The following is a 24,005-nucleotide window of genomic DNA, read 5'->3' as shown; positions in this document are numbered from 1 at the left end:
CCCAGGAATGCCCCATGAGGTAAGCGGTCAAGATGGCATTACATGGAGACCTGATTCTTTGGACCAAGGTTCAGATGTTGTAAGTCCTTTCTCTGAAAACTATACATCAGGATGAGACAGATGTGGTCTGCCTTGGGCAGCTTACAGAGAAAGACAGAAGTAAAATTACAGTTTCTTAATTACATGACTGTGCTGCAAATAATTTTTTTAATTGTTTCTTTGCATGTGATAGATGTATATGTGTGTATGTATGATACTCATGCTGTACATATGTGTGTACACGTGACACTCAGGCTGTACATGTGAGTACGTGTAATACTCAGGCTGTACATGTGACACTCAGACTGTACATACCAAGCATATCTGGAAACTGAAAAGATCAAGACAATGAGTCCTCCTCTGGCTACAGAGCTGCAGGAGAGTGCAAGAGAGTGAGACCTCCTCTGGCTAGAATGGGGCAGGAGAGTGCAAGAGAGAGTGAGACCTCCTCTGGCTACAGAGCGGCAGGAGAGTGCAAGAGAGTGAGACCTCCTCTGGCTAGAATGGGGCAGGAGAGTGCAAGAGAGAGTGAGACCTCCTCTGGCTACAGAGCTGCAGGAGAGTGCAAGAGAGTGAGACCTCCTCTGGCTACAGAGCTGCAGGAGAGTGCAAGAGAGTGAGACCTCCTCTGGCTAGAATGGGGCAGGAGAGTGCAAGAGAGAGTGAGACCTCCTCTGGCTACAGAGCTGCAGGAGAGTGCAAGAGAGTGAGACCTCCTCTGGCTAGAATGGGGCAGGAGAGTGCAAGAGAGTGAGACCTCCTCTGGCTAGAATGGGGCAGGAGAGTGCAAGAGAGTGAGACCTCTGGCTAGAATGGGGCAGGAGAGTGCAAGAGAGTGAGACCTCTGGCTAGAATGGGGCAGGAGAGTGCAAGAGAGTGAGACCTCTGGCTAGAATGGGGCAGGAGAGTGCAAGAGTGAGACCTCTGGCTAGAATGCCATGTTTGCTGCTAATGCCGTCTCCCTCCGCAGAACGGGCTCTGCTGGCTTAGTGTCTCCACTTTCCAACCCCCACCCTGGATAATCTGGTATTATCCCAGATGAGCTCCCTCTGCAGGAAGGAGATCAAATCACGGCCAGCAAAAAAAAAAAAAAAAAAAAAAGCAGGAACTACAACTTTATTATCACTTTACAGCAGCAGCAGGACAGAAGATTAGGCGAGGGCTATGTTTTGCTGTTATGTTGCAGGTGTCAGGGGAGGTTCTCTGCCCTGCTAGTCAGGCGTCTATGTGAGCTCAGGGAAGGGCAGTACAGTGGGCCACTGACGGTACAAATGGAGACAGTGAGTGCCTGTGCAGGCAGAAAGCTTACATGAGGATGCTGTAGTGCCCTCAGCGTGCCAGTCCAGAGGAAGGGATATGAAGTGAGAGGTGAATTTTAAAAGGGATGTGCGCGCCAGTACCTACGCGCCTGGGAGTGCGTCGAGGTCCAGTGCCGCGTCAGTTTACTTCTGCCGTGGAGGAGGTTTTAAGTTACAGAAATAAAAATAACCAGATACCTCTGAGGGGTTTTAAGGGGTCTGGAGTAACTGGGGAGTGTGCAGGCTAAAGAACCAGGGGGGTTTGGAAGACCTAGCTCTAGACTGGCAAACTGGAGGATGAACTGCTGAAACTGGTCACAGGATGGATGAGTTCCTCTTCTAAAATTCCCCCACTTATGCGATTCAAATCTAGCCTGGGCTATGTTATAAAATTGCTGTGTCTCTGGGCATGCCTACGCACATGGGTTCCTGTACACCCATTGTGCCCTTTTGAAAGTAGCCGTCTCTGTGAGCACATGAACAACAGTGGAAGCATTTATGTGTGTGTGTGTGTGTGTGTCTGTGTCAATGTCTGAGTGTATCTCTGAAAGTGTGTGTGACTGAGAGAATGCGACTATGTGTCAGATTCTGAGGGAGCAAGATTGTGTGTGTGTGTGTGTGTGTGTGTGTGTGTGTCTGTGTCAATGTCTGAGTGTATCTCTGAAACTGTGTGTGACTGAGAGAATGCGACTATGTGTCAGATTCTGAGGCAGCGAGATCATGTGTGTGTGTGTGTCTGTGTCAATGTCTGAGTGTATCTCTGAAACTGTGTGTGACTGAGAGAATGCGACTATGTGTCAGATTCTGAGGCAGCGAGATCATGTGTGTGTGTGTGTCTGTGTCAATGTCTGAGTGTATCTCTGAAAGTGTGTGTGACTGAGAGAATGCGAGTGTCAGATTCTGAGGCAGCGAGATCGTGTGTGTGTGTGTGTGTCAATGTCTGAGCGTATCTCTGAAAGTGCGTGTGACTGAGAGAATGTGAGTATGTGTCAGATTCTGAGGCAGCAAGATCATGTGTGTGTGTGTGTGTGTGTGTGTCAATGTCTGAGCATATCTCTGAAAGTGCGTGTGACTGAGAGAATGCGAGTATGTGTCAGATTCTGAGGCAGCAAGATTGTGTGTGTGTGTGTGATTGAGTTCTCTTTCTCCATCAATTTTAGGCTCACCAGTTATGCTGATGCCAGTGCGCAACATGGTTTTAGCTACTTTTTACCCAATCTTAGTGACTTTCTTCAAGAAGGCTTTGGCAACACTGCATAGGCGTCAGGGGTGGGCCACCCAGGCCCGAGTGTTATGGTGTGGCCCCGTACCTCTATAGTGGGGAAACCCTCCCGACATCGTGTGCTCCCTTCTCGCTACCGGCACGGCCGCACGCTGAATCACGATGCTCAAAATAGCCCGTCAGGCTCCGCCCCCCATGCTGACGACCCCGATGGGCCCTGCACTAAGGATGGGAAAAATGGCCATTTAAACCTGCTCCTCAGCACCGCAAGTGCCTCGGCTACAGGCTTGCATGTGCAGGTGCGTTTCATTGGATTGCTGGTTTTTCTTTCTTGGATTGCTCTTTGGATTCCTGCTCGCTGCCTGCCTCTGACCCGGACTGTCTCTTTTGGATTCCCGCTCGCTGCCTGCCCCTGACCCGGACTGTCTCTTTTGGATTCCCGCTCGCTGCCTGCCCCTGACCTGGACTGTCTCTTGAATTCCTGCTCGCTGCCTGCGTCTGACCCAGACTGTCTCTTTTGGATTCCTGCTCGCTGCCTGCCTCTGGCCCGGGCTGTCTCTTTTGAATTCCCGCTCGCTGCCTGCCTCTGACCCGGATTGTCTCTTTTGAATTCCCGCTTGCTGCCTGCCTCTGACCCGGACTGTCTCTTTTGGATTCCCGCTCGCTGCCTGCCTCTGACCCGGACTGTCTCTTTTGGATTCCCGCTCGCTGCCTGCCTCTGACCTGGACTGTCTCCTGCATTGCGTCCTGACCACCTTGGCTGACCCTCTCAGTAGACTGTTATTCTATCACTGGGGTCCTCATCACTGCCGGTTGGTAACACTGAGTCCATCCGGCTTTAACTCGAGGTCAGGCCGTTCTTGGCTGTGGGCAGAAAGAATACCCTAGTGGTTTTCTATCATCTCAAGTATTTTATTGGTAGGTCTGGGACTGAATAATTCTAATCTAGGATTTATGCAAAAAAAGTGCGCAAGAAAGAATGACATTAACTGTGAACATCGGCAATGAGAGCGGAGCTGGGGGTGGAGCTTTGTTGCCCCCCCCCAACCAAAATGCTGCCTCTGTTTACGCCCAACGTTTTTCAGTTCTTTACAATATTTTCCTTTGTTGAATTAAATCATAATTACACCATGGCGCTGACTCATGCTTTCCTGTAACTAGAAGGGTTTTCAGCGGGGTTACTTTATTGTAAACTGCAGCCAACGTGCAATATGCAACCTCACGACCTTGTAAACGGTTCTCTGCAAATTGCCTATTTCTTATTGTTTACAGTCAAATACAGTGCAATTCTCAAATCCTCCCTGTCATCTCTCCCAAGCAGCCTCCTTCACTCTTTCCTTGTAAAATTTCTGCTGAAAACTAGAAATTGGAATTATTCCTTTTAGTTTATCTGATTACCTCTGATTTAAAAAGATCAGATTAGTGTGATCTGGGAATGATGAGGATTGGGCCGAACATCAAACATGCAAAGTACAAATCAGTTCTGTGCTTTGGTTCATATTTATGGACTGCTTCTGATGACAGAATGATCTTATCATGGGATTTGGGTCTTTCAGCCCTCCATGCCTATCCTTCATGATCTCCTGCCCCATTTTGCAGCCATCCTTGGCTTTTAATATATGTTCTGCTGAAGTGAGCACCATCCTTGGCTTTTAATATAAGTGCTGCTGAAGCGAGCACCATCCTTGGCTTTTAGTATAAGTGCTACTGAACCGATCACCATCCTTGGCTTTTAATATATATGCTGTTGAAGCGAGCACCATCTTTGGCTTTTAGTATAAGTGCTGCTGAAGCGAGCACCATCTTTGGCTTTTAGTATATGTGCTGTTGAAGCGAGCACCACCCTTGGCTTTTGGTATGTGTGCTGTTGAAGCGAGCACCATCCTTGGCTTTTGGTATATGTGCTGCTGAAGCGAGCACCATCCTTAGCTTTTACTATATGTGCTGTTGAAGCGAGCATCATCCTTGACTTTTAATATATATGCTGTTGAAGCGAGCACCAACCTTGGCTTTTAATATATGTGCTGCTGAAGCGAGTACCATCCTTGGCTTTAATATATATGCTGTTGAAGCGAGCACCATCCTTGGCTTTTAATATATATGCTGTTGAAGCGAGCACCAACCTTGGCTTTTAATATATGTGCTGCTGAAGCGAGTACCATCCTTGGCTTTTAATATATATGCTGTTGAAGCGAGCACCATCCTTGGCTTTTAATATATATGCTGTTGAAGCGAGTACCATCCTTGGCTTTTAATATATATGCTGTTGAAGTGAGTACCATCCTTGGCTTTTAATATATGTGCTGCTGAAGCGAGCATCATCCTTGGCTTTTAGTATATGTACTGTTGAAGTGAGCACCATCCTTAGCTTTTAATATATGTGCTGCTGAAGCGAGCACCATCCTTGGCTTTTAATATATGTGATACTGAAGCGAGTACCATCTTGGATTTTAGTATAAGTGCTGCTGAAGCGAGCACCATCCTTGGCTTTTAAAATATGTGCTGCTGAAGCGACACCATCCTTGGCTTTTAGTATATGTGCTGCTGAAGCGAGCACCATCCTTGGCTTTTAGTATATGTGCTGCTGAAGCGAGCACCATCCTTGGCTTTTAAAATATGTGCTGCTGAAGCGACACCATCCTTGGCTTTTAGTATAAGTGCTGCTGAAGCGAGCACCATCCTTGGCTTTTGGTATATGTGCTGTTGAAGCGAGCACCATCCTTGGCTTTTGGTATATGTGCTGTTGAAGCGAGCACCATCCTTGGCTTTTGGTATAAGTGCTGCTGAAGCGAGCACCATCCTTGGCTTTTAGTATAAGTGCTGCTGAAGCGAGCACCATCCTTGGCTTTTAGTATAAGTGCTGTTGAAGCGAGCACCAACCTTGGCTTTTAGTATAAGTGCTGCTGAAGAGAGCACCATCCTTGGCTTTTGGTATATGTGCTGTTGAAGCGAGCACCATCCTTGGCTTTTGGTATAAGTGCTGCTGAAGCGAGCACCATCCTTAGCTTTTAATATATGTGCTGCTGAAGTGAGCACCATCCTTGGCTTTTGGTATATGTGCTGTTGAAGCGAGCACCATCCTTGGCTTTTAATATATGTGATCCTGAAGCGAGTACCATCTTGGATTTTAGTATAAGTGCTGCTGAAGCGAGCACCATCCTTGGCTTTTAAAATATGTGCTGCTGAAGCGACACCATCCTTGGCTTTTAGTATAAGTGCTGCTGAAGCGAGCACTATCCTTGGCTTTTAAAATATGTGCTGCTGAAGCGAGCACCATCCTTTGCTTTTAGTATAAGTGCTGCTGAAGCGAGCACTATCCTTGGCTTTTGGTATATGTGCTGTTGAAGTGAGCACCATCCTTGGCTTTTGGTATATGTGCTGCTGAAGCGAGCACCATCCTTAGCTTTTAATATATGTGCTGCTGAAGTGAGCACCATCCTTGGCTTTTAGTATAACTGCTGCTGAAGCGAGCACCATCCTTGGCGTTTAAAACTCATGTGCTAAGGTTTTCTTTTCATCTTTATATAAACACATTGAGGTTCATTTTAAAATGAGCACGCATGTGCCTATACACGTATGTACTGGTGTGTGACGAAGATATGCCGGAAATTCTTATCATGTGCACACTTGCGCGCACATGTTGTAAACTACACCAACTGCGCTAATTTTAATTTAATTTAATTTAATTTTAACTTTAAGAGATTGCTCAAGCACAACTAGCGCACGTGTGTCGGCTTTAACGCACTTATAATCAACGGATGCTAAAATATGCTCAGGTGAGGCACCTTCTCAGTTTTCCAGTTAGTCCACCAGTTCAGACCCCTCTGGTTCTTCATCCTGCAGGCCACTCAGTTGACCCAGAGCCCTCACCCTGTTCTGTAAGCCCTAAAATCCTAGAACTACACCTCGCTCCTTCCTCTTCAGGAACAGCAGTAAAGTTCCACGGAGAGCCGGTGTAGGCTCGCTGTGGTTTTTGGTTTTAAAATATGGAGGTACCCACGTAAGTCTCGGCCCCGCCCCAGAACGCCCATGTCGCGCCCCTTTTCTGACCCCTCATTCCTCACGTGTGCACGGGTAAATATGCGCATGTTTGGAAGCTTTTTAAAATACGCTTTGCTGACGTGCGGCCCGCGTACGTGGCCGTTTTTCTGCAAGCAGCGCTTTTAAAATGAACCTGAATGAAACGAAACAAAAAGAAAAAAAATGAAAACCTTTCTATTACCCTCACTTCTGTCATACTTTCAACGACCCGCGGCGGCGCACGTTGCTTGAAAGCCCTTCTGAAGCCACAGGTGGCGCATTCAATTGTGCTGAACGGTGGCTGAAAGGCGGCGGCAAAGCTTCCTTTATTCTTGTTGAAATTTCCGATATCAGGAGCAAAGGGGTCGGCGTTCGGGTGACAGAGACCGGGCTGGCGGTGGAGGCTGTCGATGGAAAGGTTATCGCGCTGTAAAATCTCTTGGGTCACGGCACCAGAAGAGTCGGCTTGGTGGAACTTTTGGTTCTGTGTAGCGCGCGCCCTCAGCGTGAGCTCCCGCCCGGAGCCGTGGAGGATGAACGAGACTCATAACATTTCAGCTTCAAGGCACGAGCACCTCATCTGGAGGGGATTCAGAAACACAAGAGATTGATGTCCTCTGGAAAAGCTTTTGCATTAACTCAGTTCTGGTCTGGCTTAGACAGAGTAGAAAGAGACGCACTGATTATGTTTTGGGTGCAGGATAGTCACTTTCCCTTTTGCCTCCCAAAGTGTTTCTCCATTTCCAGGCATGTTCTTTATTTACATTTTGCAATTTAAGTAATATGTTTAAAGACCACAACTGGCTTTCTGCATGGCAAATGTTTCCGTCTGCATATAAACAACGTGCTGATGCTGCAGGGACCCTAAGAGGGAGTCTGGCATGCAGGAAGAGGCTCTGGCGTTGCTACTGTCTGCAGCCCGGCTCCCCACCTGCTATTAATACAGAGCACTCCAAGAGAAGATTGATCCAAGGGCTCTTCACTCGCTTTCACTCCCAGCTCTGCAGCAAATAAGCTGCAGGTGGCATTAGCGTCTCTCCCTTCTTTTCCCTTTTGCCCAGCCAAAGAAGTGGATCGCACTGTTATTTCTTAAAAGTCTGAATAAAATGCAGCCTAAGAACAAGATATTACCTTCAGCGTGTTTGCTGAGTTGTTTTTTTCACATCTACCGCCCCACACCTAGGTCTCCATCCCTCATCATAAGAACATAAGAAGCTGCCACACTGGGTCAGAGCGTGGTTCCATCAAGCCCAGCATCCTGTTTCCAACAGTGGCCAATCCAGGCCACAAGAACCTGGCAGGTACCCAAACACTAAGAAGATCCCATGCTACTGATGCAATTAATAGCAGTGGCTATTCCCTAAGTAAACTTGATTAATAGCAGTTAATGGACTTCTCCTCCAGGAACATGTGGAAACCTTTTTTAAACCCAGTTAACTAGCAGACTTTATCACAACCTCTGGCAATGAATTCCATAGCTAAATTGTTAGCAGTAATGCTGAATCTCTGCATGCCATAGCAGAAATGCACGGTTCTGGGATGGGCCGGAATTGCTAGTCATCCTATAATTGCAGAAGGAGAAATAAACAGAGGACAGATGGATGCAGGATATGTTTAGGGATGAAGATTAGTCTGTATCACCATTGCCATGATATTTCAGTTGACTAGCAAGCTGTTCATTTTCAAACACATTAACCCTTAAATCTTAAATAATTTTGTAATGACGATAGGCTTACAAGTAGCAGAAACACATACTACTACTACTTAACATTTCTATAGTGCTACATGACATACGCAGCGCTGTACAAACACACAAAAAGACAGTGCCTGCTCAATAGAGCTTACAATCTAATAAGCCAAATATACAGGACAAGAGACTTGGGGTATTTCATAAAGCAAGATAATGGTTAAAAAGAAAAAAATTTAGTTAATGAGACTAAAAGCAGGCAACCAGGCCTAAGATTTAAAAATGACTTCAAAAAAGTGGGTCTTTAGATGATATTTAAACACGGTGAGAGACGGAGCAGGATGCACCAGCTCAGGAAGACTACTCCAAGCATACGGCGCAGCCAGATGGAAAGCACGGAGTCAGGAATTGGTGGTAAAGTGCCACAGATAGGAGGGACTTATCCTATAAGCAGAGAGCATGAGGAGGGGTGTAGAGAGAGATAAGAGAGGAGAGGTAGTGAGGAGCTGCAGAGTGAATACTCTTGTAGGTGAGAAAGAGGAGCTTGAACTGTATGTGGGAGCGGATAGGGACCCAATGCAGTGACCTCAGAAGAGGGATTATGTGATCGTAGCGACTTTGGTGAAAGATAAGTTGCACAGCTGAATTTAGGACACATTGCAGTGGAGAAAGATGGCTTGCTGGGTGTCCTGTGAGGAGCAGGTTGCAAATGGGAGGAGATGAGAGAGTGGATAAGGGCTCTGGCAGTGCGTTCAGAAAGGAAAGGATGGATTTTGGCGATGTTATAGAGAAAGAAACGACACATTTTCTCAGTGTTTTGGATATACATACAGAAGGACAGAGAGTAGTCGAAGATGACTTCTAGGTTAAAGGCTGATGGGACTGGGATGACCGTGTTATCCACAGAAACAGAGAAAGGAGGAAGAGGGGAGGTGGACGGGGGAAAAGATAAGGAGCTCTGTCCTGGCCATTTTGAGTTTAAGATGTTGGCGGGACATCCAGGCAGCAATGTCAGACAGGCAGGCTGAGATCTGGGATTGGATTTCTGGAGTACATAGGTAGATCTGGGAGTCATCAGCATAAACATGGTATTGAAAGCTATGAGAGAAAATCAGAGCACCAAGGGAATTAGTATACAGTGAGAAGAGAAGAGGGCCCAGGAGGGGACCCTGAGGAGCACCAACTGATAGTGGGATAGCAGTAGAGGAGGAACCTCCAGAGGAAATGCTAAAAGTGCGATGGGAGGGATAAGAAGAGAACCAATATAGGTCAGAGTCCCAAAACTCAAGCAAGGATGGAGAATCAAGGAGTAGGTGGTGGTCAAAAGTGTCAAAAGCAGCAGAGAAGGCATGTTGATTTTATACAGTACAATACTTTGCAGTACAATACAGCCCAATGACTATGGGTTAGCTTAAGTCAATGCCGTGTCCTACAAGACACTGCAGTATGGCATTCTTCCATGCTATTTCCTATGTCATCTCTGTGTGTCTGAATGAGCAAACGGGACCATCACACAGACATTTACAAAAGCATGAAAAACTAGAGTTATGTGTATGGATTACCTGAAAGAGTGAAAGTGGATTTTCAGTTATGTGTTTGCTGAAAAGTTGGTCTTATAGAAAAACAAATTGTTCTGGGGGAATGTATTAGACGTTCATGGGTACTTTTCACCTTCAAAAAGTATCCTTGTCATATGGTTTACTGCCAAAGGGTCTAAACCTGCACCTTGTTTTCCATTGCCTTAATGTACATGTTTGTAACCTAGTCGGGTACATAGGATAACGAAAAGATCTGACCCTATCCTCTCTAATTTATTTGTGGGTTCAACATGTGGGTCATGCAGATGGAGAATACAGTGAGGTTCAGTGCTTCTCTGACTGGTTCTCTCGCCATGAACCCTGTGCCTCGAACGGTGCGGGCCAATGGCCATTACTAACTCCAACAAGTCACACCTTTATCAACTCTCAAACTTTTACTCTCTGGGATGTCCTGCCAGCATACGTAGGATAGAGGAGCTATACATAATCTTTGCTGAATTACTCAGAGTTCATGGGAATGCAGAAACCGTCTGGTACCCCAAAAGGGCAAACTATCGAGCTCCCAGTTTCCACTTCTCAGGAAACTAGACCTTTACAAGAGACGGATGCTCCATTTCTTGACTGTTTCGCTGTAGAGCTGAATGTGTTAATACATTTCTGTGGAACTGATCGAGAGAGTGAAGAACGGGTCACTCTCATCAGATGAATAATAACTTTATCGGTCGCATTCTACTAATGAAAGAACCAGCCTGACTCAACCCTTCCCATCCCCTTAGCCTGTACGGATCAGATTGGCCCATTAAACCCAATCAGTTCTCTTCATCTCACCTTTCTAGCCTCCTTCCTCTTCCCTCTGCTCTCCCCTTCTCTACTCAAGAGTTTTTATGTGGCTTCAGTGACAGAGTCTTGCACAGAAATAAAATATTTACTTTGGAAAAAAAATGGAAGACTGTGGAGGGTCTGGAGGAAGCTGGTGTTAGTTGGTTTGGCTCTGTGTGAGAATAAAGACATAATAGCTGGCTCTTACATTTTGAAAGACGCTTTTTGCCAGTTTCTGCTTTGTGTTTTGGTTCTCAGCTCTGGTCCAGAGCTCAGAAAGCCTTAAGCTTTCTATTTGTGCAGTGTAAGATGAGCAGACACAAGGCAGCGTCGTTTTCTCTCTAAACAGTTCTGTTTCTAAAGACCAAGTCACACAAAGCACCACTTAAAGCGTTCTTTTTGAACTGAGCATCCTGGTTCACATCACAAACTAATTACAAAGAGGAGCGACAGTAGGAAAACAGAATTAAAATAGAAAAATGCTATTTTTGAGGGCTTTATATTAACCCGTCTTAAAAATTTATAGCTCTGTACATTAATCCTATGTGATTGCAACATCTGCTATCCATAAAGCTAGTTAGTGAAAGAAAAGATTACTTCTCTCTTTGTAGCACTTAATTCTGCACATGCATTATGGTTTAATTTTAGCTTCGGAGTAACTTTACTGTTAGTAACTGCGGATGTCCTATATGAAAGCCATCTGAGAGAGTTTCCTTAGTGATAATTCAGTTGGTGATTACAAGCTTAATGGGAACCAAATGGGCTGTAATCATTCCAAAAATGTGCTAGATCAACATTACAGAATCATCTTCACCTGTAACGTCAGCTAAAATCTTTCATCCTTGTTGACTAAACTTGGCTACAGTTAAATGGAAATCCCCTATAAATATTGCTACCCATTCCTCAGACAAGCGAGGAACTTGACTGTTCTTTCATTTTCAGGGCTCTGTTATCTTACAGGTCCCTGTCAGGAATTTCCTAATGGGTTTATTAACTGTGGTCAATGCTATAAGGGAACCAACAGTTCCTTATATATGTTCCCGACAGGAGGCCCATATGTTAAGAGAGGAAGAGTAGCAGGATAAGGTGTTTCAGACACACCTCAATGCCTACACAGGAGTATGGAAAATACTAATAGAGTCTCCGAATGTTCTGGCAGAATCGAAGGAGACGTCTAGAAGGCAGTCCAGGGAGAGGGACTCTGGACAGTGCTGAAGAGGGGACACTCATACAGTGTTCTAACGCAGTGAGTGATGTCAGAAGGAGGTCTAGGAGACCTGGAGGAAGGACGTTGACCAAGCTCCCACTGCCACCCACAGAATGGTCAGGCATGGACAACAATTGGTAAGCAGAAGGTTGATGCTGGACTCATGTGATCAGTCAGGTGATAAATAGCAACATAAATGTTAACATCGCAATGTCTCGGTCTACTTTAAGAACACTTATATGGCTAGGCCTACTATGACTAGAAGCAATACATCCTGAGGCCGTTACATGCTGCACAGTTTCTCAAGGTCATTGTGAACTCCGCTTACATTAAAATTCAGGATAAACATCCCTTTGTTTTTGAAAAAAGAAATCTAAAGACTTCAACATTAACATGTAACATTAGACAACTCAAGCCAAGCATATCAGTTAAATGGTAGGTAATCCTTTGAATTAATTAACATAAACCAAGTTTAATGAAAGGTTCATGGACTCTTGATGCTGTAGGGAGGTTAATTCAACCTCCAAGGAAGACCCTTTAGGTCCTCCCCGACAGCTGGCAGGTCTAGGCTGCTACGAGACTGGTCTAGGGCTTCACCTATAGAAGCCCTTTGCCCCTTAGGGGCCAGCAGGACTTAGGAGCGAGTCTTGTGGAAGGTAGTAATGTGAGAAGCCCCGGTCGTGGCTAGGGTCAGAGGCAGGTGGCAGGTGGCAGATGAGGATGGTCACGGTCTAGGTTGAGGTCAGATCCGGTAGTCAGTCTGAAGGCAGGCATGAAAGACACTGGGAGGACGAAGACAGTAGGACAGGAAGAATGAGGCAAGTTGGGCTTGGAGAGGTAAGGCAGGCTGGGTCAGAGCCAGTGGAAGTACTAGGCAGACTAGGTGGCTGTCTGGTGCCACTGGTCTGGGGCAGCGACGGCATGACTTCCTTCTTCCTGCCCACACGGCCTGGAAGAGGAAGTGATGGGTCCACGTGGGTGGGAAGAAGAAGACGCCTTATAGGAGAAATAACAGTGCATCCCCCAGGCCGTTGCAGGAAGAGGCAGCATTGGCCCCAGTTTTGTGTGTCATTTCAGCATAGGAAGCAGCAACAGTGCCTCCGCCACCATGCAGGCGCATTCCCAGGGCCGTCCCAGGAAGAGGCATCATCCGCCCACATTCAAGTGCAGGAGGAAAAGCTACAGCGCCCCCCCCCCCCCCCCCCGCAGGAAACAGAGCAGCATTGGCCCCCATGGCCTCAAACAAAATGAAGAGTCCGTCTGCCTTGAGTACTGAAAGAGGAGGCTGCCACTCCTTGTACTTGGGGAGGGGTGAGGAAGTGAATGAGTGAGAACATGTGTGTGTTTCTGTCTGTCTGTGAGGGCATGTCTGTGTGAGAGAGGATGTCTCTGTGTATATGTGAGAGCATGTGAGTGTGTGTCTCTATGGGTGAGAGAGTATGTGAGAGCATGTGTGTGTGTGTATCTGTGAGAACATGTGTGTGTTTCTGTCTGTCTGTGAGGGCATGTCTGTGTGAGAGAGCATATCTGTGTGTATCTGTGAGAGCATGTGAGTGTGTGTCTCTGTGGGTGAGAGAGTAAGTGAGAGCATGTGTGTGTGTGTATCTGTGAGAACATATGTGTGTCTGGGTGAGATAGCATGTCTGTGTCTGTGAGAGCATGTGTGTGTATGACTGTGTGAAAGAGCATGTTTGTATCTTTGTGAGAGCATGTTTGTGCATGTGTGTCTGTGTGTAAGAGCATGCCTGTGTGTGTGAGAGCATATCTAAGACTGCATTGTTGTGTGTGTGTCTGAGAGAGCATGTCTGTGTGTGTGTGAAAGAGCATGTGTGTGTGTGTATTGCTGTGTCTGAGAGAGCCTGTCTGTATCTGTGTGTGTGAGAGCATGTTCTATGACTGAGCATGTGTGTGTATATATGAGAGAGAGAGAGCTTGTGAGGATCAACCCCTCACCTCTTCCCTGCTAATCCATGACAATCTCAGGGCATCTGGAAATCAAAAGATCCCAGGTATGAACAGCCGGGGATTTTTTTATCCTTTTTAAGTTTAAATATTGGATAGTGTTTGAAATATTTTATTGGTCTTTGGAAAATTTATATGAGCTTTAAATTATTAGATGTTATTCTATTTGTGAGCTGTTTTGAAATATTCTTTTTATTAGTATGGTTTTACTTCTATTGATGGTTTATATTTCCTGATTTTATTGTTTGATGTTTTCTGGATAATAATCTGTTCTGTTGAAGTTAACAGTTCTGTTTTTGTCTGCACGTTTTTATTAATATTTTATGGTTACTTTATTCTGCATTTTTGTGAGGATCTGTTTGTATTTTGCGTATGTGACTGAGTTGACTTATTCTGTGTAGGGATCTGTAGCAGTTTGGCGTTTTCTGTTTTCTTAATGGTAGGTGTATTGGTGTTTTAGGGCCTGATGTAATAATTGCAGTTTTGCCTTTTCACAAGCAGGGTTGTTACTGTTTGAGTGCTGGCAGTTATTGAACTTTTGTTAGGGGAGACTTACTATATTGAAATTGTAATTCAGTTTACCCAACACACATTACAATAGACCTAATACCAATTCCAAGGGTTTTTTTTTTTTAACTTTTTTGCACAGTTTTACAGCAGGGCATGTAAATATAATATACACGTTGTACCTTAGAAGACTGTAAATAAATGTTCTTGTAGTTAAATCTATTATTATAAATGCATAATTTTTCATTGTGTGTGGCGAGGGTGTGACTGGATCAGGAACATGAACGAGCAGCTCACCACTGTTAGGATGCAGGCGAGCTGCTGCTGCTGAGGCGCCGAGGTTTAAATATCTGGCCAGCGCCGGCTCCAGCGGTTCCCACCACAGGGCCCACAAGAGTAGGGGTGCACCTAAGGGGGGTGTACCTAAGGGGGAGTGCACGTTACTCACGCGCTGCACAGATACTCGCATATATGGGCCTTTTAACACGAGCAATGCTTTTAAAATTCACAAATGTCACATTATGCCAGAAAGCACAAAGAAACCGAGCGACAGTGTGAAGTACAGTCCACAGCAGCCAAATCTGCCGCTCTTTGGGAGAAACCTGCATAGAATAAACTGACTGTGAAGGAGTGTCCCTGAGAACCCTCCTTAACCAGCACTGACCTGGTCCACCTTAAAAAATATAAGGCAACCAGGTAGCTCCATGCCCCAGGGACTCCAGGAGAAGGAAGCTCCTGTAACATTTCTGTCCCTTCCTCCACTCCTTAATCCAGCCGCCATCTTCCTAGACCTTGCTCTCAGCACTGACCCCAGGGTATCGTGCAAAGCTGCCTTTCGTTTCTTCCTGCAAAGCGTGGGAGGCCAGGAAAGCAGGACGAGTCATTAGAGCTCTGAGAGTGTTTGAACCCTAAAGTGCAGCTTTTGCACACTTGCGTTAAGTTGCACGTGTAAACACAAGTTTTTACGCCCCATGTAAAAAGAAAGATTAGGGTGGAAATTTGCACATGTCTAGTGAATTGGCCCCTTAATACATAAATGATCTGGAAAGGAATACGACGAGTGAGGTTATCAAATTTGCGGATGATACAAAATTATTCAGAGTAGTTAAATCACACGTGGATTGTGATACATTACAGGAGGACCTTGTGAGACTGGAAGATTAGGCATCCAAATGGCAGATGAAATTTAATGTGGACAAGTGCAAGGTGATGCATATAGGGAAAAATAACCCAGGCTGTAGTTACACGATGTTGGGTTCCTTATTAGGAGCTACCACCCAGGAAAAAGATCTAAGCATTATAGTGGATAATATTTTAAAATCGTCGGCTCAGTGTGCTGCAGCAGTCAAAAAAGCAAACAGAATTTTAGGAATTATTAGGAAGGGAATGGTTAATAAAACGAAAATGTCATAATGCCTCTGTATCGCTCCATGGTGAGACCACACCTTGAATACTGTGTACAATTCTGGTCGCCACATCTCAAAAAAGATATAATTGCGATGGAGAAGATACAGAGAAGGGCAACCAAAATGATAAAGGGGATGGAACAGCTCCCCTATGAGGAAAGGCTGAAGAGGTTAGGGCTGTTCAGCTGGGAGAAGGGGGATATGATAGAGGTGTTTAAAATCATGGGAGGTCTAGAAGGGGTAGATGTGAATCGGTTATTTACACTTTCGAATAACAGAAGGACCAGGGAGCACTCCATGAAGTTAGCAAGTAGCACATTTAAGACTAATTGGAGAAAATTCTTTTTCACTCAATGCGCAATAAAGCTCTAGAATTTGTTGCCAGAGGATGTGGTTAGTGCAGTTAGTGTAGCTGGGTTCAAAAAAGGTTTGGATAAGTTCTTGGAGGAGAAGTCCATTAACGGCTATTAATCAAGTTTACTTAGGGAATAGCCACTGCTATTAATTGTATCAGTAGCATGGGATCTTCTTAGTGTTTGGGTACTTGCCAGGTATTCGTAGCCTGGTTTGGCCACTGTTGGAAACAGGATGCTGGGCTTGATGGACCCTTGGTGTGATCCAGCATGGCAATTTCTTATGTTCTTATGTTCTTGTGGATATTTGTTTTCTGCAAGAATCATTGCAGAATTCCTGTTGTGTTCTGAGGTTCTCAGTGAGTTTAAACTCAAGTGAAATAATATGGAGCAAGACAGTGTATTTCATTTCTTGGGCCTCATGCCAACAGTTCTTCCATGATTTATCTGAGTTAGGTAACAGGCAGGTCTGATTTATCTACAAACATCCGATAACTTTGCCCTGCTGCATTCAGATTTCACTGAACAGAGAGCTAAGTTTCAGACATACAGTAGCCGTGGTGCTAGATGACAATAGAATATTCCCAGGAAAGATTTTTCTGCCAATCAACACAGGCAATATTAAGAGAACATGAATCTCTTTTTACTTCCAATAAACTGGCTCGTAAGGTGCTATCAAAGACTATCACACAACCAATCAATGTTTCCATGTATCACAGTCCTATGGCACTTTTGGGAATGATTCTGAATTGGGTCCTTTTGTGTAAATGTAGCCATTCACACGTTTTTGCTATAAACCAAGGGCTGTGATCCTGACTAAGACATGGACTTTACATAAGATGAGTCCTCTTAATGTGGCGTCATTGGGGGGGGGAGACATTTCTTGTTCATTTATATTCAAATATAGGGATCCCCTGGGTTCCCCTTGAAGTTGTCCTTATTACAAGGATTGCACTGGTACATTCCATAGTAAAATTCACCCAGTATTGGAGTGATGGAAAGGAGGGGATCAGAGACTCTTGTAGATGTACTAGACATAGTCCCCTGGGTTCCCCATGAAGTTGTCCTTATTACAAGGATTGCACTGGTACATTCCATAGTAAAATTCACCCAGTATTGGAGTGATGGAAAGGAGGGGATCAGAGACTCTTGTAGATGTACTAGACATAGTCCCCTGGGTTCCCCATGAAATTGTCCTTATTACAAGGACTGCACTGGTAAATTCCATAGTAAAATTCACCCAGTATTGGAGTGATGGAAAGGAGGGGATCAGAGACTCTTGTAGATGTACTAGAGATAGCCCTGGGTTCCCCATGAAATTGTACTTATTACAAGGACTGCACTGGTACATTCCATAGTAAAAGTCACCCAGTATTGGAGTGATGGAAAGGAGGGGATCATTGACTCTTGTAGATGTACTAGAGATAGTCCCCTGGGTTCCCCATGAAATTGTCCTTATTACAGGGACCGCGCTGGTACATTCCATAGTAAAAGGCACCCAGTATTGGAGTAATGGAAAGGAGGGGATAAGACTCTTGTAGATGTACTAGAGATAGTCCCCTGGGTTCCCCATGAAATTGTCCTTATTACAGGGACTGCACTGGTACATTCCATAGTAAAAGTCACCCAGTATTGGAGTGATGGAAAGGAGGGGGTCAGAGACTCTTGTAGATGTACTAGAGATAGTCCCCTGGGTTCCCCATGAAATTGTCCTTATTACAGGGACTGCACTGGTACATTCCATAGTAAAAGTCACCCAGTATTGGAGTGATGGAAAGGAGGGGGTCAGAGACTCTTGTAGATGTACTAGAGATAGTCCCCTGGGTTCCCCATGAAATTGTCCTTATTACAGGGACTGCACTGGTACATTCCATAGTAAAAGGCACCCAGTATTGGAGTGATGGAAAGGAGGGGATCAGAGACTCTTGTAGATGTACTAGAGATAGTTTTAGGAGAGAGCTTTCAGGAAAGAGGGAGAGCAGGAGCTTGATTCCCCAAAAGGGACAACATTCTTGGTTCTAGAGGCGGAACAAGGAGGGAGTCCAGAGGTTTTCTGGAAGTAGTGATGGGGTGCAGGAGAAAGTGAGTGTAGCCAACCTGAGTCCTACTTTCAAAGGACCCAACCAGTACAAAAAGAGGCACAGCAGAGGAGTCCTACCTGCTGACTGTGAGGTCAGAGGACTTCAGGGTCAGGAGTCTTTAGGTATTTACATCTTCTGGAAGGAAACAGGATGTTGGAAATCCTCAAGGACATGGACCCAGAGGGAAACTGCTGTTGGGGATTATAGAACGTGCAGCTGGTGCAATAGAAAATCAGTTTTTGTCAGTGTTTTTGTGGCACAGGCATCTTTTCTGATTTAATTAAATGCTTACGTCTATGTAGTTGAGGATTCATCAGCACAGGAAAAACGCAAATACAGAGTGAAGGACCAAGGCAGGCAGGGGAGGGCTGAGATGGACTAATGGTGACTTTCTAGGGCTCATCCAATAAACGCCTCTTTTTTTTTTTTTTGATTGGGATGTTTTATTGGTGTTTATCAGTTAAAAAAACAAAACCAGAAGTCCTAATTACATTAAACCAATAAATCCTTATATATACGCTTACCACAAGATGGCAAACTTTGCAAATCTACCGTTACCCATTGTTCTGATGCCAAAGAAACACGTAGGTATAACAAATCAAGGTGAAGCCTGCTCTCATAATGAAGTGGCAGAGTGGATTTATCCTTATTGGCATTTTTATACTGCCTTTGCTGTAGCTCAGGGTGGATTTAAGTGGGAATGCGTGCACTTTACGTATACGGAAATATATTAGCTGAGAATCTATTACAAAACATTTGTCTTTCCACTTTCTCGGGCCGATACAGTAAAAAACACGGGAGAGCGGGCGAGCGCCCGCTCTCCCAGTGCGCGCGCACAGGCCACTCTCCTGTGCGCGCGATACAGTAATTTAATTTATTTAAATTAGGCCCGGCAGTAAAAAGAGGCGCTAAGGAGACTAGCGCTTCCCTAGCGCCTCTTTTCAGACAGGAGCGACGGCTGTCAGCGGGTTTGACAGCCGACGCTCAATTTTGCCGGCGTCGGTTCTCGAGCCCGCTGACAGCCACGGGTTCAGAAACCGGACGCCAGCAAAATTGAGCGTCCAGTTTTCAACCCGCAAGCCGCGAGCCTATTTCAAATTTTTTTTTTTTTTTTTTACTTTTTTAAACTTTCGGGACCTCCGACTTAATATCGCTCGATTCTGTAAGTAAAATGTGCAGCCAAGCCGCACATTTTACTTTCAGAAATTAGCGCCTAATTTCTCCGGGCACCAGGAAAGTGCACAAAAAAGCAGTAAAAACTGCTTTTCTGTGCACCCTCTGACTTAATATCGGTCGGAGGGTGCACAGAAAAGCAGTTTTTACTGCTTTTTTGTGCACTTTCCTGGTGCCCAGAGAAATTAGGCGCTAATTTCTGAAAGTAAAATGTGCGGCTTGGCTGCACATTTTACTTTCTGTATCGCGTGGGAATGACTAATAGGGCCATCAACATGCATTTCCATGTTGTGGGCGCTATTAGGTTTGGGGGGGTTGGACGCGCATTTTGGACATGCTATTACCCCTTACTGAATAAGGGTAAAGCAGGCGCGTCGAAAACGCACTTCCAAATGCCGGCTAACAGTGCGCTCCGTCGGAGCGTACTGTACTGTATCGGCCTGTATAATTGTTAATCATTTTTTTGGAAGTCCCCCTATTTTACATTTGCCCGCCTGGCCCAGACTTTGCTTATATAGACTTTGAAGAGTGGACTCGGAGCACAGCTCCCTGCAGATCCCGGGATGCATGCACCCTCTCTCCAGCCAGTAGTAGGTGTCAACATTGAGCAATGAGGTGAGACTATCTCCCTCCCAGGGACTGTGAGTGCTACCTCTGCATCATTCCCAGCTGAAAGACAATGGCTTGGGGCCTGAAACCTGCTCTTCCACATGATGGTACGCATCACTAGCGCTGAGCCACGGGGCCCATCCAGTCCTGTCGTTCTCAAAGTGTAGGCTTCTGCCTCATGAACTGCTTTAAGACAGACCAGAGACTTCAGTTACTCAATGATTTCTAGAAACGGAGCTTCTTTCTGAAAAGCTTAACAAGAGTTGCAAGATGAGAATAAACTAGAACTGTTGAAGGTGATGTGATCTGGGCAGATTTGGAGGAGGATGGAAGATATCATCTGTTTGGCCCTTATAAAGCCTTGATTGACTTATTACGCTCAATCAAGCTTCTATCTGGTTAGTTTCTGAAGTATTCAAGGTAGCAGAAATCTAAACCAGATTTCCAGCATTACTGAATTCTCCAAGGTCCCTTTGTAGGCACGGACCTTCCTGTGATTTATAATGACCCAAGCAACTGTGGAAGTCACGTTCATAATCTGCTGATATTTATTACCACTATTAAACGAAATATCCAGGCATGCTTTGATACCTTATATGCCCTCTGGAGCTTTACGGCTGAGACAAATGTACCTGTGTAATTCTAAAACTATTTTTACCTGAATTGTTAAACAATATTTTGATATATTTTAATGTGATTAACCATGGTTTCACCAATTATATCTATAGAAAGGACACACATGTTTGATAATTTAAGGTGATCTGTAGCTTCACAAATACCAATACAATATTTGAATCGAAGCCTCTATGTGAAATAATAATAAGTCACATAAAAATAGAAATGCTTCTTGGTAATCTGTAGCCTTCAAATGCTTTGATGTGCAATCAACAATCAATCACGTACAAGCAGCAGCAGCTTGGGTTTCCTCACTCTCTCTTTTTCTGTTTTTACCCAGTGTGACGTTGGCGTCGAATTATCTTGAGATAATATTGTCTTAATCTATAACTAAAGAATTAAAGAAAGCAGTAGAATGGAAAGGCTGCAGCCGTCAGGAGACAAATCAGGAACACTGGGGAGTTTTCCTACGGCTGCTAGGGATCGTCATTCTTCTGTTTCGCCTTTTTTGATGCCTCATCTGTGGAAATAATTTATCTACATGTTCTTGTGAGCAAAGTTTAACCTCCTGGGCTGTCAAGCTACATAGGAAACACTGCCCCACATTTTCTGCTGGTCATGGCTCCAGTGGGGTTGGTTGGAGAGAGAAAGTTTCCCTCTCCGTTTAACATTGGTTTTCCTGGATTATATTGTAAAATTGTACGGCTAATTAGGGCTTGGAAAGGATGCTATGAAGTGAGGTGTCAGGCTGAGCTGAGTGAGCTGGCCTAGAGGAAGATCAATAATAATAATAATAATAATAATAATGCTAAGGGCTCTGCTTGCAGATAAGATGCTACTCCGAACGTTTCCCTCCCCCCTTGCAGAATGGAAGATGTTATTTCGTTTACCGGGTATTGCTCTCATCTGCCATTGACTGTACCAGCATTAAAGCAATGTTAACTTTAGTAACCCTATTTAAAATGAAAAGTAAGCCCAAGCTTAGTGCTAGATTACGAGGTAAAGGAAAATGTCCTATGAGGAATATTTGTGAAATGCTTTAGGATTATTCAGTTGACAAAATATGGTCCTGCATCCTTCTGTTTTATCATGGTGATATTGTCAGAGGTCCCGAAAGTTAAAAAAAAATAAAAAAAAAAAAATTTGAAATCGGCCCCGCAGCTCGCGGGTTGAAAACCGGACGCTCAATTTTGACAGCATCCGGATTCCGAACCCGTGGCTGTCAGCGGGTTTGAGAACCGACGCCAGCAAAATTGAGCGTTGGCTGTCAAACCCACTGACAGCCAACGCTCCTGTCCAAAAAGAGGCACTAGGGACGCGCTAGTGTCCCTAGCGCCTCTTTTTGCCGTGGGCCCTCATTTGAATACAGAATCGTGCGCACAGGAGAGTGGCCTGTGCGCGCTCCGGGAGAGTGGGTGTTTGCCCGCTTTCCTGCGACTTTTACTGTATCGGCCCATAAGAGAGGTACACGACAGGGTGCCCTTTATCCCCTGTATTATTCATTCTCATATTAGAAACTCTTTTAACAATGATTAGGGAAAATGTGGCTGTAAAGGGAATAAGTGTAGGGTGTGGTAATGCCCTGATATTTAAGCTTTCAGCTTTTGCTGACGATGTTTTGATCCATATTTCAGAAGTGGAGACTTCCCTGCCGGCTCTTCTAGAAGAATTCATTAAGTATGGCTAATTAGGGTTCAAAATGAATATAGATAAAACGGAAGCTCTGCCAATGCGAAAGGAAGTTATGTGGGAGTCAATTCCTCCAGACATTCCTGGATCCACAAGCCTATCTGAATTCGCTAAGTGAACTTTTACTGATTGTTATATATATTTGAGCCTAGTATAGAAGTGGTGTGTGTAATTGCATAATTGTGTGCCTTGGATTTTAGGAGGGGGCAGATTTTAACTAAAACCTAAAAGTGTGCAATCTAGACTGCTTTTCTGGGTCTGAGGAAAAAACTAAACCCTTTACTTCTCGCCACTGTTTAGTTCCCTCCCTCCCTATCCCTCTACCCACCTGCCCCTGAGTTTACTTTTCTTATATAGACTTCCCTGGACTCCTAGATAATTAGCTTTAATTACTTCATCTCCCATTAAATAGTAGTTCCTTACAGATAGCAACTTAAACTATCAAATTGCTTGTACAAATTGGTTTTCATATTCTACCTATTAATCTTTACTGGCTAGCACTAATACTTTTAGTTTTTATTTCAAAGACCTATTAAAAATCTTTGCTAGAGCCTAAATTTTATCTTCCCTTATCCATAGGATTTAAGGAATTAGTGATAATTTAACAAAATGTCTTTCATTCAGTGCAACAATTGTGGTGCTTATGTCCCAAGACCTACCAGTTGGAGAATCAAAGGCCTTCAGCTGTCTGCAATTAAAATGGAGCTGATTCATCTAAGGAAGGAATTGTCCAGGTTTCGGTTAACCTCCCCTTCCTGGAACCATCCATTATCTCTCACCCATCTCCCACAGAGGTTGCAGAATCCCAGGAAAAAATGGTTCATAGTGGGCTGTGGTAGAACAAGACATGTGATGGAGACGCCCACTCTCCCCAGTGTTACTCCTACATAATGCCTTTTCAGTATTGGAGAATGGGGAAACCTCAGCAATAAATATTGAAGTGATTTCTAAAAGTGAAGTCACCCAATGCACCCGGAAGCCCTGCAACAGAATCAAATGTCATAAAAGAAAGCTGCTTCTGCTGGGAGACTCAGTCATCAGAGAAACCAGTTTGATGGTGACACAAGAGTTAAATGACTTCCAGGATCCTCAGCTAACCAGATAGTCCAAGTCATTGAAGAAGAAAGTAGGAACTTTGATATCAGTGTTATCATCCATCTGGGGACCAATGACCTCAATAATAATGGTATTTATTTATTTATTTATTAACTTTTATTTACCGACATTCGTGAAGCACATCATGCCGGTTTACAATGAACTCAGGTGGGAGATACAGTAAAACAAAATAACATTAAAACAATATAATAATACTAACACAACAACAAGGTATAAAAGGAACAAAAACTATAAAATCTATAAAAAACTATAAAGCAATGAACCAAGGGAGCAGAGAGTCAAGGGAGAGTAGGGGAGGGAGAGGAGGGGAAGGTAGGCTGGTGGCAGGGCGAGGGGAGAGGGAGGGAGGGGTAGGGGTAGGAGGGGGGTGGGGAAAAGGGGGGGGGGTGAGGTGTAGAAGGGAGAGAGGCATTGTTCAAAGGAAGTAAAAGAAGAAATTAAAATTGAAAAGAGGAAGCTATGTATAGGTGGTTTATATACAAGGAGCTCTTAACTACGTAGAATTACGGAAGGGTTGAAAGGCGGTAAACACTGGTATCCATGAAGCACAAAAAGATTTCCAAAATCTAGGAAAGATAAGACACACTGCAAAGAATAATGCCTTTTTGGAAGTACGACCTGTTCATGGACAGGGAAATGAGAAGCTATTCCATATAGATCATTT

The sequence above is a fragment of the Rhinatrema bivittatum genome, chromosome 9 (genome assembly GCF_901001135.1).
Source record: "Rhinatrema bivittatum chromosome 9, aRhiBiv1.1, whole genome shotgun sequence".
Classification (NCBI taxonomy): domain Eukaryota; kingdom Metazoa; phylum Chordata; class Amphibia; order Gymnophiona; family Rhinatrematidae; genus Rhinatrema; species Rhinatrema bivittatum.
This window is presented reverse-complemented; position numbering follows the sequence as displayed.